Here is a 13,438-nt window from a genome sequence, read left to right as displayed (position 1 = left end):
TATGCCCAATTTATTATTGTCAAACCTATGCTCCTTGTTCATATAGAATGAAATTTAGACTCTCTGCCCACCTGGTATTCAAAATTATTTTCAGTAGAGGTAACTACATGCTTCATTAATATTGTCTCACTTTCATCTCTTCTTTTCCATACAGTGATTGCCACAATATATCTTGTAATCTCCTAACTTTTTGGCTTTGTTCATGGTCTTTTATTTCAAAGTTTCCCATAACATCCACCTCTCACTTTCTTATCTGTCTGCCAGTTATTCAAAACTCAGCCATAAATTTCTTTCTCTAAGATGCCAGTCTAGTTTTCCCTAGTCAATAATAAGTTCTCCTTTCAAAAAATTCTGTTATGCAGTACTCTTTTTATATCTATAGAAACACTATGTATTTTGTTGTACTTGAATTCTACTTTATGGAGTTTGTGTATTTCCTCTTTAATTTAAACTCCCTGAAAAACCAGACCATGAATCACCATTCATTTCTCCACATTTTTATGTATGTTCTTTTACATAGTACAAGGACAGTCAGTTTTTAAGTGAGTTAAATATTAATGCTGAAAATGTTATTAAATGTTCTTCTTTTATGTCATCCAGATGACCTTGGAAGTTATATATAAATAATCATCCAGAGAAATAAAATATATATCTAAAGTTCAATCATCCTATCTAATAAAAGAGTAATATAAAAATTGACCATCACTCCAACACACAAGATGGCCACCCACATGTGGACACAAGATGGCCAGCAGAGGAGGGCAGTTGGGAGGGACCAGGCCTGCAGAGGAGGGCAGTTGGAGGCAATCAGGCCTGCAGGGGAGGGCAGTTAGGGGCAATTGGGCCTGCAGGGGAGCAGTTAGGCGTCAATCAGGTTTGCAGAGGAGTGGTTAGGCAGTGATCAGGCTGGCAGGTAGAAGTGGTTAGGAGTAATCAGGCAGACAGGCAGGTGAGTGGTTGGGAGCCAGCAGTCCTGGATTGTGAGAGGGCAGTTGGACATCTCTTGAGGGGTCCCAGATTAAAGAGAGTGCAGGCTGGGCTGAAGGACCACCCCCCTCCCACACACACACACACAAATTTTGTGCTCTGGGCCTCTAGTTTAATATTATAAAATCTATAAAATCACTGTGGTTCCAGACATAAGAAAATAACAAAAATTTCAACAAATGCAAATGTCTAAACAGTTAGCTGGAAATACATTTACATATTTTAAGAGTGAAGGAAATAAAATCAAATCATGAAAAAACATTTAAGAGGGTGTCTGAAGTTATGTGGCCACCCCCTTTTGGCTCTCTTGCTCTGGGCTGGGGAGCCAGACTTGGGGTTGAAACACCCCCCCCCCCCCCCGCCATGCTCCTCACGGGGGACTTTTGCATTTGAGACATCTCTCTGGAATCCCAGTCATTCCACCTGGGGGCAGGACCAGCCCTCTTAGCATCTCCACCCTTCCTATCAGTCGATATTTCTTCCACTGATTTTCTAAAGAGAGTGGAACGGATGGGGAGAGACAGAGAAACATCAATATGAGAGAGACATATCGATTGGTTGCCCCCTGCAAGCACCCCGACCAGGGGCTGAGGATCAAGCCTGAATCTGAGATATGTGCCCTTTACAGGAATTGAATCCTTGTACCTTCAGTCCTTGGGCTGGCATTCTAACCACCGGCTAGGGCAAAATTAATGCATTTTAATTATAACATTTAATAATTTTTAGTAACTTTATAGAATTATACGACCATCAGTATATTCCAGCTCATGCCAATTTGCAGTTAACTCTGCTCCCATGCTAAGTCTGGATAACCCCTAATCTTTTTTTTTTTTCCTCTAGATTTGCCTTTTCTGGAAATGTTATAAACATGGAACCGTAAAATATATAATTATCTGAATTTGAATTCTTTCATTCAGTATAGTATTTTTGAGGCTCATGCATATGGTAGCATGGTTGATAGCCGGCTCCCTTTTGCTTTAGGGTGCATTCTAAATCAACCTAAAGGTGGTCATTGCATGTGTATCACATGAGAACTTACTTTCATGAATCTGAACTGAATATTATTGAAAGTATTTTAAAAAGATTTTGAAATATAACCAAGTCATGTTTAATAATTTGTAGGCAACAAATACTTATGGTACACATGCTCTGCTATAAACAAAGGGATTATATATATGTTTAAGACATGATATTAATTTATAGAAGCTGACTATATGGAAAAACAGATATGTTAGTTCTTTTGCACACCATTTTATTCCCATTTATCCCTTCGGATGTAACAAAACACTCTATATTTGCAGATTAAAGCAGGATTCACAAATATAGTTCACAAGCCAAACATGTCTGTGGCCTATTTTTGCTTGACCTGTGATCTAAGAATTATCTTTACATTTTCAATAATTAATTTTATTTAAAAAATGTTAATATGTCTTTATTTATTTTAGTTGGAGAGGAGGGGAGAAGGATAGAGAGATAGAAATATTAATGAGAGAGTAATATCATCAATTGACTGCCTCCTGCACACCCCCTACTGGGGTTTTAGCCTGCAACCCAGGCCTGTGGCCTGACTAGGAATGGAACCAATGACCTTTTGGTTCATGGGATGATGCTCAAACACTGAGCACACCGGCCGGGTAATAATTATTTTAAAAATCAAAGAATATGCTTGCAAAGGCTAAAATATTTATTTATATGGCCCTTTACAAAAGAAATGTTCTGTTTCCAGGCTTAAACAGCAATCATTATTACCTCTGAAGATTCTGTGAGTTGACTCAGTTCAGATGGGTGGTTCTTACTTTGAGTCTTCCATGTGGTGTCAGTCAACTCTTGACTTGGGTGCAACTATTCTTTATTCACATGGAAGGTGATGTTTTCTGTTGCCTAGGAACTCAGCTGGGATTCTTTCTCAGAAATCTACTCTTGGTCTTTCTATGTGGCTTACATTTCATATTCTCATAGCATGACATCTGGATGCTTAAAATGGAGCATCCCAATGGTAAACCTTCTAAGAGATCTATGCAGAAGATGCAAGGTTGTTTCTTTTTTAAGTCATAAAGTGTAATTTTTGCAACAATCTATGAAATATGCAGCATCAGCTGAGATTCAGTGTGGGAGGGTCCCATCACACTGGGGAGTTGAATACTGGGAGGTGTGATTCACTGGCGGGGATTGAGGGATTCTTTTGAGAATAACTTTCACACTCTGCCCTGTGGATCCCAATGATTCTTTTCCTTCCCAAGTACAAACTATACTCAGCCTCTCTTAAGACTCCCACATTTTTATCTCATGTTATGCTGATAAGGTTTAGAGTCTAGAACTTTATTATCTAATCAGGTGCAGGTGGGAATGGGATTCCTGAAATATGTTTCTTAATATGAAGGTCTGTCCTAACCGGTTTGGCTCAGTGGATAGAGCATCAGCCTGCGGACGGTAAGGTCCCAGGTTCGATTCCGGTCAGGGGCATGTACATTGGTTGCCGGCACATCCCCAGTGCGGGGCGTGCAGGAGGCAGCTGATCGATGTTTCTCTCTCATCGATGTTTCTAACTCTCTCTTCCTCTCCCTTCCTCTCTGTAAAAAATCAATAAAATATATTTTTTAAAAATATGAAGGTCTGTCAATCAAAGAGACAATTTACCTTCATTCCACCCACTCAGGATGGGGATGGGGGTTGACATGCCATGATTAATGCCATTGGTATATCCATCTAAAATGTGAAAGACGGCATGTCAAAGTCATTGTTCTATAGCAATCTGAAGTCCAGCTGGGCTCAGGGAAATTCACCCTGCTTTGGGTATAGGAAACATTTGCTTGATTAAATCCCAGTTGTGCCTCTTGGGATTTTTTTTTTTAACGTTTCGTTTGACTCTATCTGGACCTTGGCCCCAAATTGAGTCACTCCTTCTTTTCCTTAAGAAATGCTCCATGATCTCAGCTGAGTAAATTTTTCAGCCTGCGTCCTGCTCAGAGAATTTGAAGGGCCTGAGACATCTTTTCATCTTAATTGTCCCTTTCAGTAGAAGTTGGTACAATTATTTTAATATTTCACTTGTGTTTATGTATCAAATTACAAATCTTCTCCATTACAGTAGGCCCACATCCACATTTCTTTTTTCCTGAGACAGGCCCTTCTCTAGCTGGGATCACTCTCATGATTTTTAAGAGTCCTTGTCTAGTAAAGAGGGCCTACAGGGCAAGTTTCTCAGATTCGTAGCAGACCTTTCCTTTAGGCAAGAAAATCTAAGAAGCATACCCTTAAGATACTGGAAAACATTTTATGTAGCTGAGAGGGTCTAGAAAGCTTGCCCTTATTATTCTTAGAAGTGATTTCTTTTTCCAGCTGAGAAAGTCTGTGAGGAATTGCCTTAAATCTTACTGAAGCCTTAACAAAGGATCTTACAGATACTCTTTCAATCCGAAATTTATCCTGGGGCCACATTTCACACAAAAAGCCCTGAATTTGATCTTTGCCCAAATGCTGTTTCTTACTTTGAAAAACTTCTGCTGTCTGGAAAGACTAGGCATAAAAAACAATTTTGTGTTTTAGGGAGCAATCCTGTTCTTTATATTTTCTTTAAATACTGGTAAAAAATTTAACAGTATCTGCCCTAGCCAGTTTTGCTCAGTGGGTAGAGAGTTGGTCTGTCAAGGGCACATGCCCGGGTTGTGGGCTTGATCCCCAGTGGGGGACATGCAGGAGGCAGCCAATCAGTGATTCTCATCATTGATGTTTCTATCTCTCTCTCCCTGTCCCTTCTTCTCTGAAACCAATAAAAATATATTTAAAAAATTTTAACAGTATCTTATGTAGCTCTGCTTTCTCTTTATATTAATCCACTCATCTGCTGATGGGCACTTAGGCTGATTCCAAATCTTAGCTATGGTGAATTGGGCTGCTATGAACATAGGGGTGTATATATCCTTTCTGGTTGGTGTTTCTGGTTTCTTGGGATATATTCCTAGAAATGGGATCACTGGGTCAAATGGGAGTTCCATTTTGAGTTTTTTGAGGAAACTCCATACTGTTTTCCACAGTGGCTGCACTGATCTGCATTCCCACCAGCAGTGCACAAGGGTTCCTTTTTCTCTGTATCCTCACCAACACTTGTCGTTTGTTGATTTGTTGATGATAGCCATTCTGACAGGTGTGAGGTGGTACCTCATTGTCGTTTTGAATTGCATCTCTTGGATGATTAGTGACTTTGAACATGTTTTCATATGTCTCTTGGTCTTCCTTATGTCCTCTTTAGAAAAGTGTCTATTTAGGTCCTTTGCCCATTTTTTGATTGGGTTGTTTATGTTCTTTTTGTTAAGTTGTATGAGTTCCTTGTAAATGTTGGAGAAAACCTTATCGGTGATAACATTGGCAAATATGTTCTCCCGTGCAGTGGGCTTTCTTGTTGTTTTGTTGATGTTTTCTTTTGCTGTACAGAAGCTTTTTATTTTGATGTAGTCCCATTTGTTTATTTTCCCTTTAGTTTCCATTGCCCAGGAGCTGTGTCAGTGAAGATACTGCTTTGACATATGTCTGAGATCTTGCTGCCTGTGGATTCCTCTAGTATTTTTATGGTTTCCCGTCTTATGTTTAAGTCCTTTATCCGTTTTGAGTTTATTTTTGTGTATGGTGTAAGTTGGTGGTCTAGTTTCATTTTTTTTTTGCATGTATCTGTCCAAGTTTCCCAACACTACTTATTGAAGAGACTGTCTTGACTCCATTGTATGTTCTTGCCTCGTTTATCAAATATTAATTGAGGGTAGGGATAAATTTTTTGATACCACAAACAGTAATGCACCATGGGAAAAATGGTCAGACCAGCCCACCCAGAGGGCGGGTAATGAGGGAGTGAACTCTCTGTGGTGAATTTAAATATAATCCTGAGCAGCAATTCTAAACAATGTCACTGAGAAAATGCTCCTGTCTTCTGGGGGAGCTACTCTGGCATGTGACTATGTTGGGACATCACTCCCATGACTGCAAGAAGAATTTCGCAGATATAATTATGGTCTCTAATGAGTCAAATTAATCAAAGAAGTAATATACATACTCAGTGGGCCTGACCTAATCAGATGAACTTCTAAATAGGGGTTTAGAGGTTAGAAATAGCCAGAGATGCAGTCCTTTTCTCCTTGAAGAAACACATTCATGTTGTGAACTGCCTATGAGGGCCATGTGATTTCAGCTTGGTGAGAACCTGAACTGAGAGCCAGATAATAAATAGGTATTATAAATATGTAGAATAATAATAAATAGGTTTTGTATTAAGCCACTAAATTTGTGGTAACTTGTTACACATCAATAGAAAATTAATGTTTGGTTTGTATTTTGTTATACAGTAGTTTCCTATGGGATAATGGTTAGGAAATGTTGATTAATGGTAAGATTTAAAAATTATTGCACTATAACATAAATAGTTACCAATTATTTAAATGCTAAATGTTTCTAAAGTAGAACAAAAGTGCTCTTGGAGATAAATAGGCCATTCTTTGGAATTGCAGATGATGAAGCAATTACTTATCCCTAAAGGTTGTGAAGCAAGCTCCATCATGCTGAACTAGGCCTCCAAGGATGAGTAATGGCTGGCTAGGCTGACAAAAGAGGAAAGGGCATTCTAAAATGAATGACATAAGTTCATTAGATGAATAAATATTAGATGCTTTGATTATGAAAAAGATTAAAAATTAAGGTGATATTAATGCTCACTTAAGTTTATTGACAAGAGTCTAATTTTAGAGAATATAATTTGTTTGAGTTTATGGATAAAAATAATTTCTTTTATAATGTGGATACCTTTTAGAAGAAAAGCATTGGGAAAGATTAAAATAAATCCCTTGTGTTTCTGGACTCTAATTGGTTAATATCATCAAACGTGTCAAGATGGGACACGTAGAGAATTTAGAACTAGATGTAATAAACATTTATTCAGCTATGATAATAGTCTTCATGCCAATGATATTTATATTTAATTTTAAAGGGCTGTGTGCTTTATGCAGATATATATGTTGTCCCAATAAAAAGTTTTATAAGAAATTATGAGATTTAGAACATATGAAATGCTGTTTTACATTTAAAATGCTGCCATTAGCCCTGGCCAGTATAGCTCAGAAGGTTGGAGCATCATCCCATGTACTGCAAACTCATAGGTTTGATGCCTTGTCAAAGGCACAACTCTGGTTGCAGGTTTGATCCCCAGTTAGGGCGTGGGCAGGAGGCAACTGATCAATGTTTCTCACATCAATGTTTTTCTCTCTCTCTCTCCCTCTCCCTTCCTCTCTCTTTCTCAAAAAAAAAAAAAATCAATAAAAACATATCCTTGGGTGAATATTTAAAAAGTAAAGTGTTGCCTGGCTAGCATGGCTCAGTGGTTGGTTATTAACCTATGATCCAGGATATCATGGTTCAAATTCCTGGTCAGGGCACATGCCCGGTGATAGGCTTGATCTCCAGAGGGAGGCAGCCAATCAATGATTCTCTCTCATCACTGATGTATCTCTCTCTCTCTCCCTCTTTCTTCCTCTCTAAAAGAAATATATTTTTTAAAAATAAAAGTGTTGCCATCAATATTAAGCTATACATACTCTACTTAAACATGTCATAACCCATAATAAAATTATTATATATTTGAATATCTATGTCAACTCTAAAGAATGTATTATTTAGTCATAATGCATAAGAAAGCTATTTCAGATTAAGCAGGATGTTTAAAGCACTTCTATTTCTTATTTAATTGTTCATCAATTTTATGTGAAATGAGTAAGGGGAAAAAAAAAACAGGAAAAATTTGACAAAAACAATGACAAAATTCTGGACATACAACAATACTGAGATACTAAGCCCAAAGTAACAAATTATTGTGCTTTCCTCCTCTAATTAACAATGCTGCAGAGATGAGTCTAGGTACTTGTATAACCAGTGTAAGAAAAGCGTGAGTTAGCAATAGTTAAGTTTGAAGATTAAGATCTTATATTGGCCCTGACCGGTTTGGCTCAGTGGATAGAGCGTCGGCCTGCGGACTGAGGGGTCCCGGGTTCGATTCCGGTCAAGGGCATGTACCTTGGTTGTGGGCACATTTCCAGTAGGGGGTGTGCAGGAGGCAGCTGATCGATGTTCTCTCTCATCGATGTTTCTAATTCTCTATCCCTCTCCCTTCCTCTCTGTAAAAAAAAAATCAATAAAATATATATATTGAAAGATCTTATATTGGAGTTTCCTAGAGAGATTTATAGAACAAAGCTCATATTTTTTGCCTCTTTATTCCCTTATATCAATTTTAAATTTGAATGCTTTACTTCTTGACTATCATGGCTTCTTCTTTCTTAGATGGGATGACTGAGGTTCAGAGAACCTCACATAATCTTGTATTGGCATGAAATACAGAGATCATCTAGTACAATATCCTTTTGGTTTATGTCTCCAAGTCACAAGAACCTTGATGTGACATCCTGTGAATATTAAAAATGTTGTTACCTCATGAGACAGCCTGTTAAATATTTAAGGATAGCACTCATGATTGAAGTCCACTATCCACTAGGCTAATTCTTCATATAGGTTAAGGATTGAATGGGGGTTAAAGTTCAGGTCTCATTCTTCCCATACTTTTTTCACTTCTCCATGCTATCTAAGGGGGAATTCAGGATGGGTAAGTAAAAACAAAGGGGCAGGTCATCATTGCCTTCCGTGTAAATCTATTTTTTTTATTATTTTTATGTATTCAAAAAATGCTATACAAATGTTTACTTGCAGAAATTGCAATAGAAATTATATGTGGTATTAAAAGTTGTTTTAGTATATATGATTGCCAAAAACTTGGACTAAAGAAACTTATATCTTATAGAGAGCATCAAACCTAGTTATATGACTTTTTGGAGTAATAGGACATACTTATTCTAGGAAGGAATGAAGGAATTAATTGCATTTAAACCTGCTTTCTATTTGACCAACTATAACAGTCATGCAGTATGTATAGATTGTCTCATGCATTTTTTCATTTTACTGTAATGGCTAGTTATGAAATTATTTTAAAGATACTAGATAGGAAAATATCTTAACTATGGTTTTCTAAACTGTCCAGGGAATATAATAACATTTGCAAAAGCATTTTAGCCAGAATATTGTGACAGTCTTAACAGTTGACAGATGTGATTTACTTCTATCTTGTCATGGTGATTTTATTTTATTTTATTTATTGGTTTATTTCATTTATTTATTTTTTGTCATGGTGATTTTAAATGGGGAAAGATGTGTCATTGGAGAGGAGAAGGTCTGCCAGATAATTAGCCCATTAGGTGCTCCATCAGCTTTTCTGGTTTCCTGCAAATAGTATAATTTAGTATATCCGAATTTATTTGGCATAAATAAATAAAGCTGCCTTTTACATTTGAACTGGTATAGGTAAAACCTATGTTATAATGTTCTATGGTATGAATGTTTATATCCCTCAAAATTTATATGTTGAAACTCTAATGCCAATGAAATAGTATTTGGGTGGGGTCTTTGGGAAGTAAATAGGTTGGAGGGCAGAGCCTTCATGGATGGGATTAATTTACCCATTCGCCATGTGAAGGTACAATGAGAAGTCTACAACCTGGAAGAGTCCTCACCTGACCAAAATCTCAGATTCTACCAGCCTCCAGACTGTGAGAAATAAATTCCTGTTGTTTATAAGATACCAGTATGTTATACCTATTTACTGAACTATTTACTGAACTATTTCTATAGTCTCAAGTTACAATGCTAGCTTTTCTTTCTCAATATCACTTTTTCTATCTCCATGATGAAACAATCATCCCACGAGAGTCTTTTAGGATCCTGATGACCTTGTTTTTAGCACTTCCTCCAGTTAGAACTATGCATTTTTATCCGTGATTATTAAATATCTGCTTTTTCTACTCAACTATAAGCTGCATCAGGAAAGACATTAATATTTTTCTTCTTTATTGTTGTATAATGAATGTTCAAGAAATAATTGATGATATGACTTAATGAATGCTTCCTTGTATTGGTTTCCAACTGCTTTCAGCAGAGTTCATAACTCTGGATTCAATTCTGCATTTATAATTCTGCTTTTGACCTTTTGATCCTGGTATTTGCTTCTGTTCACTCTGGTTCTGGATGCTGAGCACCAATTCAATTCTATTCTTATAAGTTGTAGACTAGAGAGTTCACCCAATCTACCACAATTCAGAATTTGAACCAAATCTTGTTGCTACTGAGAGCTGCCATTCTCTTTTTCCTTAGGTAGATCTTGAATCTTTGCCTTTTATTTAGTTTCCTGTTTACTTATTTATGCCTTATCTCCCAGAAACTTTTAGCTTCTAACACTTCATGTGTTCTTGTGGACACTATCAAACATCTCAGTAATATTATAGTTTTCAAATCTAGGACATTTGCTTAGTGACATGTTTTAATGTATTGATCCTCTTGTCTACCTTCTTCCTCTTGCCCTTTAATTATAACTGTTCATTGAGAGTCAGTCTTTGGTCATTTGAATTTTTGTATTTTCCTTATCGCTCTGGTAACTCATCTATATCTATGGATTTGTTTTTAGCAGCTTTATTAGGGTATAATTCACACACCATACAATTTACCCATTTAAAGGGTATAAGTCAGTGGTTTTTAGTATATTCACAGTGTGCATCCATTATTATAATTATTTTTATAAAGTTCTTATTACTTATATAAGAAGCCCTTTCCCCCCCTATCTATCACCCTGCAATCTCCCCTACCTCTTTTCCCCAACCCCAGGTAAGCACTAATTTACTTTCTGTTTCTACAGATTTGACTATTCTGGACACTTCTTTTAATTGGGATCATGCAATATATGGTCATTTATGACTGGCTTTCTAGTCATGATTTTAAATTACATCATCATGTAAATTTCTCAAATCATTTACTTCCAGACAATTTCCCTTCTTAACTCTAGTATTGAACTGACAAATGTTCAACATAAATCATTCTTACTTCAATTTAATGTACCTAAAGGAGAGTTGTTTACTTTACTTTCAACTAGCTTGCTTGCCTCCATTCTTTATTTTTATCAATACACATGGCATCACAGACACTGTTATTTTCCCCAAAACCTCCTACTTATATAGTTATCTATGTATTCGGTGCCTAGCATATAAGTGTTCATTATATGGTTTTTTAATGAATGAGTGATTCAGTTACTGGAGAATCTGTTATCTTCTCTTCACGCTTATAACAATTATTCAGGCTCTCAGTTCCTTATGCCTGCTTCTAAGTGTCTTTCCATTCCAAGGCTTTGGACCCACTAATTTCTTATTCTTAAAATATTGCTTTCCTATTTAGCATATATTTATTGAAGTTCTGCTGAAAAACACACTTGTGCAATTAAAAACAATATTTAATGTCATAGGGTCTGTGTCCAAGTTCTGATTTTATTTGTTTTCCTGCTGTGTGATTACTGATTAGTTACTTCAGGTTTATTTATTTTTTTGACTCAAGTTTCTTATCTGTAAACTAGGAGAAATGACATTAGTAATGTGTACCTATCATAGTGGTTAGTATATTACAGGTACTTATAAATATTGGTGGAAACAGGTATTCAAATATGATCAGATATTTTTAAATACTCTCTAATTTTAAAAGACTAGTTTATTAATTTAATTAAGATCACTTCAATCACAGAGAGAGATATAAACAAAAGGTCTAAATCATATTCTAGAAACAAGAACTTTTGTAAACTAGAGTCTTAATATGAAGCTGAATGGTACACATTTATTATTTTATTTTTATATTTTAATTTATTTTATTATTTTGTTATTGATTATGTGGATTAATTGAAGTAACAATACCAGGTTTCAGATGTTTTTATGAATGCCGCATCCATTTGTGGCTAGGGTTCAGGATCTAGAGAAGGGGCCATGCACAAATGAATGCACTAGACAAAAAATATGAATTTAGAAGTCATGGTGGCCAGGCAGAAACCTTTCGCTAGTGGAGAGGCTCCCTGAAACCCCAGACCCATTAGCTTTTATTCAATTTTAGAATACACATCTTGTTCTCAGTTAGGCACAGCAATCTGGTAGCATACAGACTATCTCAATGGTCAGTAAATATTAATAAAGATTTACTTTGAGACTATTAGGTCAGGAAATGTCTTGAGCCACCACTATCTAGAGAGAACAATCAGTGCATTGCTTTTAGCCCTTGCTAAAGCTCAAGGTTCATCAGCCTTCTGAGTTCCTTGTTGCACTTTGATGATAGTATTTGACAATGGATAGCTTCCAACAGTTTTTCAATGTGTTTTGAAAAGATTAGTGTATCCTGGGCCCAGAAGCTAAGCTCCTCTTTTTTTTTTTTTTAAATATGAAATGCTTCACAAATTTGTGTGTCATCCTTTAGCAGGGGCCATGCTAATCTTCCAAGTTTAGTACTGTGCTGCTGAAGTGAGTACTATGATGAATCCACTCTGAATAAGAGTGATACATGAATTTAGGGCCCCAAGGGCCTTCTCTCAGGGCCATGGGAGGCAACTGTATCTGCTCTGGTCTGTCGCTGCTGTCACACATGCTGAGACCCTCTAGCAGAGGAGTTGTTTCTTCTCTGTGGGGCAACCAGGATCTGTGGGCACTTGTAGACTGCCAGACTCACTCCCTTCTTCTATGCTTCCTTGTCAGCAGAAACTGTAACCCATAGGGAATGGTGAGCAAAAGTAATTCTGTTGGGCTAAGGTCTTCTTTTTCCCTAAAGGGTATGGAAGAGGATTATGGATTTGTGCTAACTGAAAAGACTCATTCATTCTGAAGATAAGAAATTGCCCTGGAAATAACAATTTAGTTTTAATCACAGCAACAGACTCCCAGTTGCTTAAATTATTTAAATAAATATTATCCTGGCTCCATTTAATGTGACTCTATAATCTTGTCTTTATGTATTTAAATATATAATATATATATATATATATATATATATATATATATATATATATATCCTATCTAATAATAGACAAACATGGTAATTTACCATACCTCCGACACGGTTCCCACTGGCTAATCAGGGCAATATGCAAATTAACTGCCAACCAAGATGGCGGCCGGCAGCCAGGCAGCTGAAGCAAACAGGAGGCTTGCTTGCTCCAGTAATGGAGGAAGCCAAGGTTCCCCACCTGCCGCTGCTGGGCTCTGAGCTAGCACTCTAAGAAATAATGTTGCAATTAAAGAAGCTAAACAAACTCCATGCTTTCAGCCAGCTGGCCAAGCTGGAGTTGCAACAGGGTTTCAATTATAGAAACCAAACAAACCAGATACCTGCTTTCAACAGCCGAGGTCTCAGAGCTGGAGCTGAGCCTCAGAGCTAAAGCCGGCTCTCAGCTCCAGTGACAGCTATAGAAGGTAAATAAATCCCAGAATAAAAAAAAAAGAGAAAAAAAAGAGAGGTTGTGAGCTTCAGTCACCCGCCAGCCTGAAAACGGCCCTCAGCCCCTCACCCAGAC

At 37.0% G+C, this 13,438-nt stretch overlaps 1 pseudogene; it reads right to left on the bottom strand.

The window, feature by feature from the left end:
• Window positions 1-12,306: 12,306 nt before the first annotated feature.
• LOC132224244 (U6 spliceosomal RNA) lies at window positions 12,307-12,399 on the bottom strand (annotated as a pseudogene).
• Window positions 12,400-13,438: the final 1,039 nt, after the last annotated feature.

Source organism: Myotis daubentonii, chromosome 1 (genome assembly GCF_963259705.1).
Source record: "Myotis daubentonii chromosome 1, mMyoDau2.1, whole genome shotgun sequence".
Classification (NCBI taxonomy): domain Eukaryota; kingdom Metazoa; phylum Chordata; class Mammalia; order Chiroptera; family Vespertilionidae; genus Myotis; species Myotis daubentonii.
Note: the sequence above shows the minus strand (reverse complement) of the source record. Positions and strands in the feature narration are given on the sequence as shown.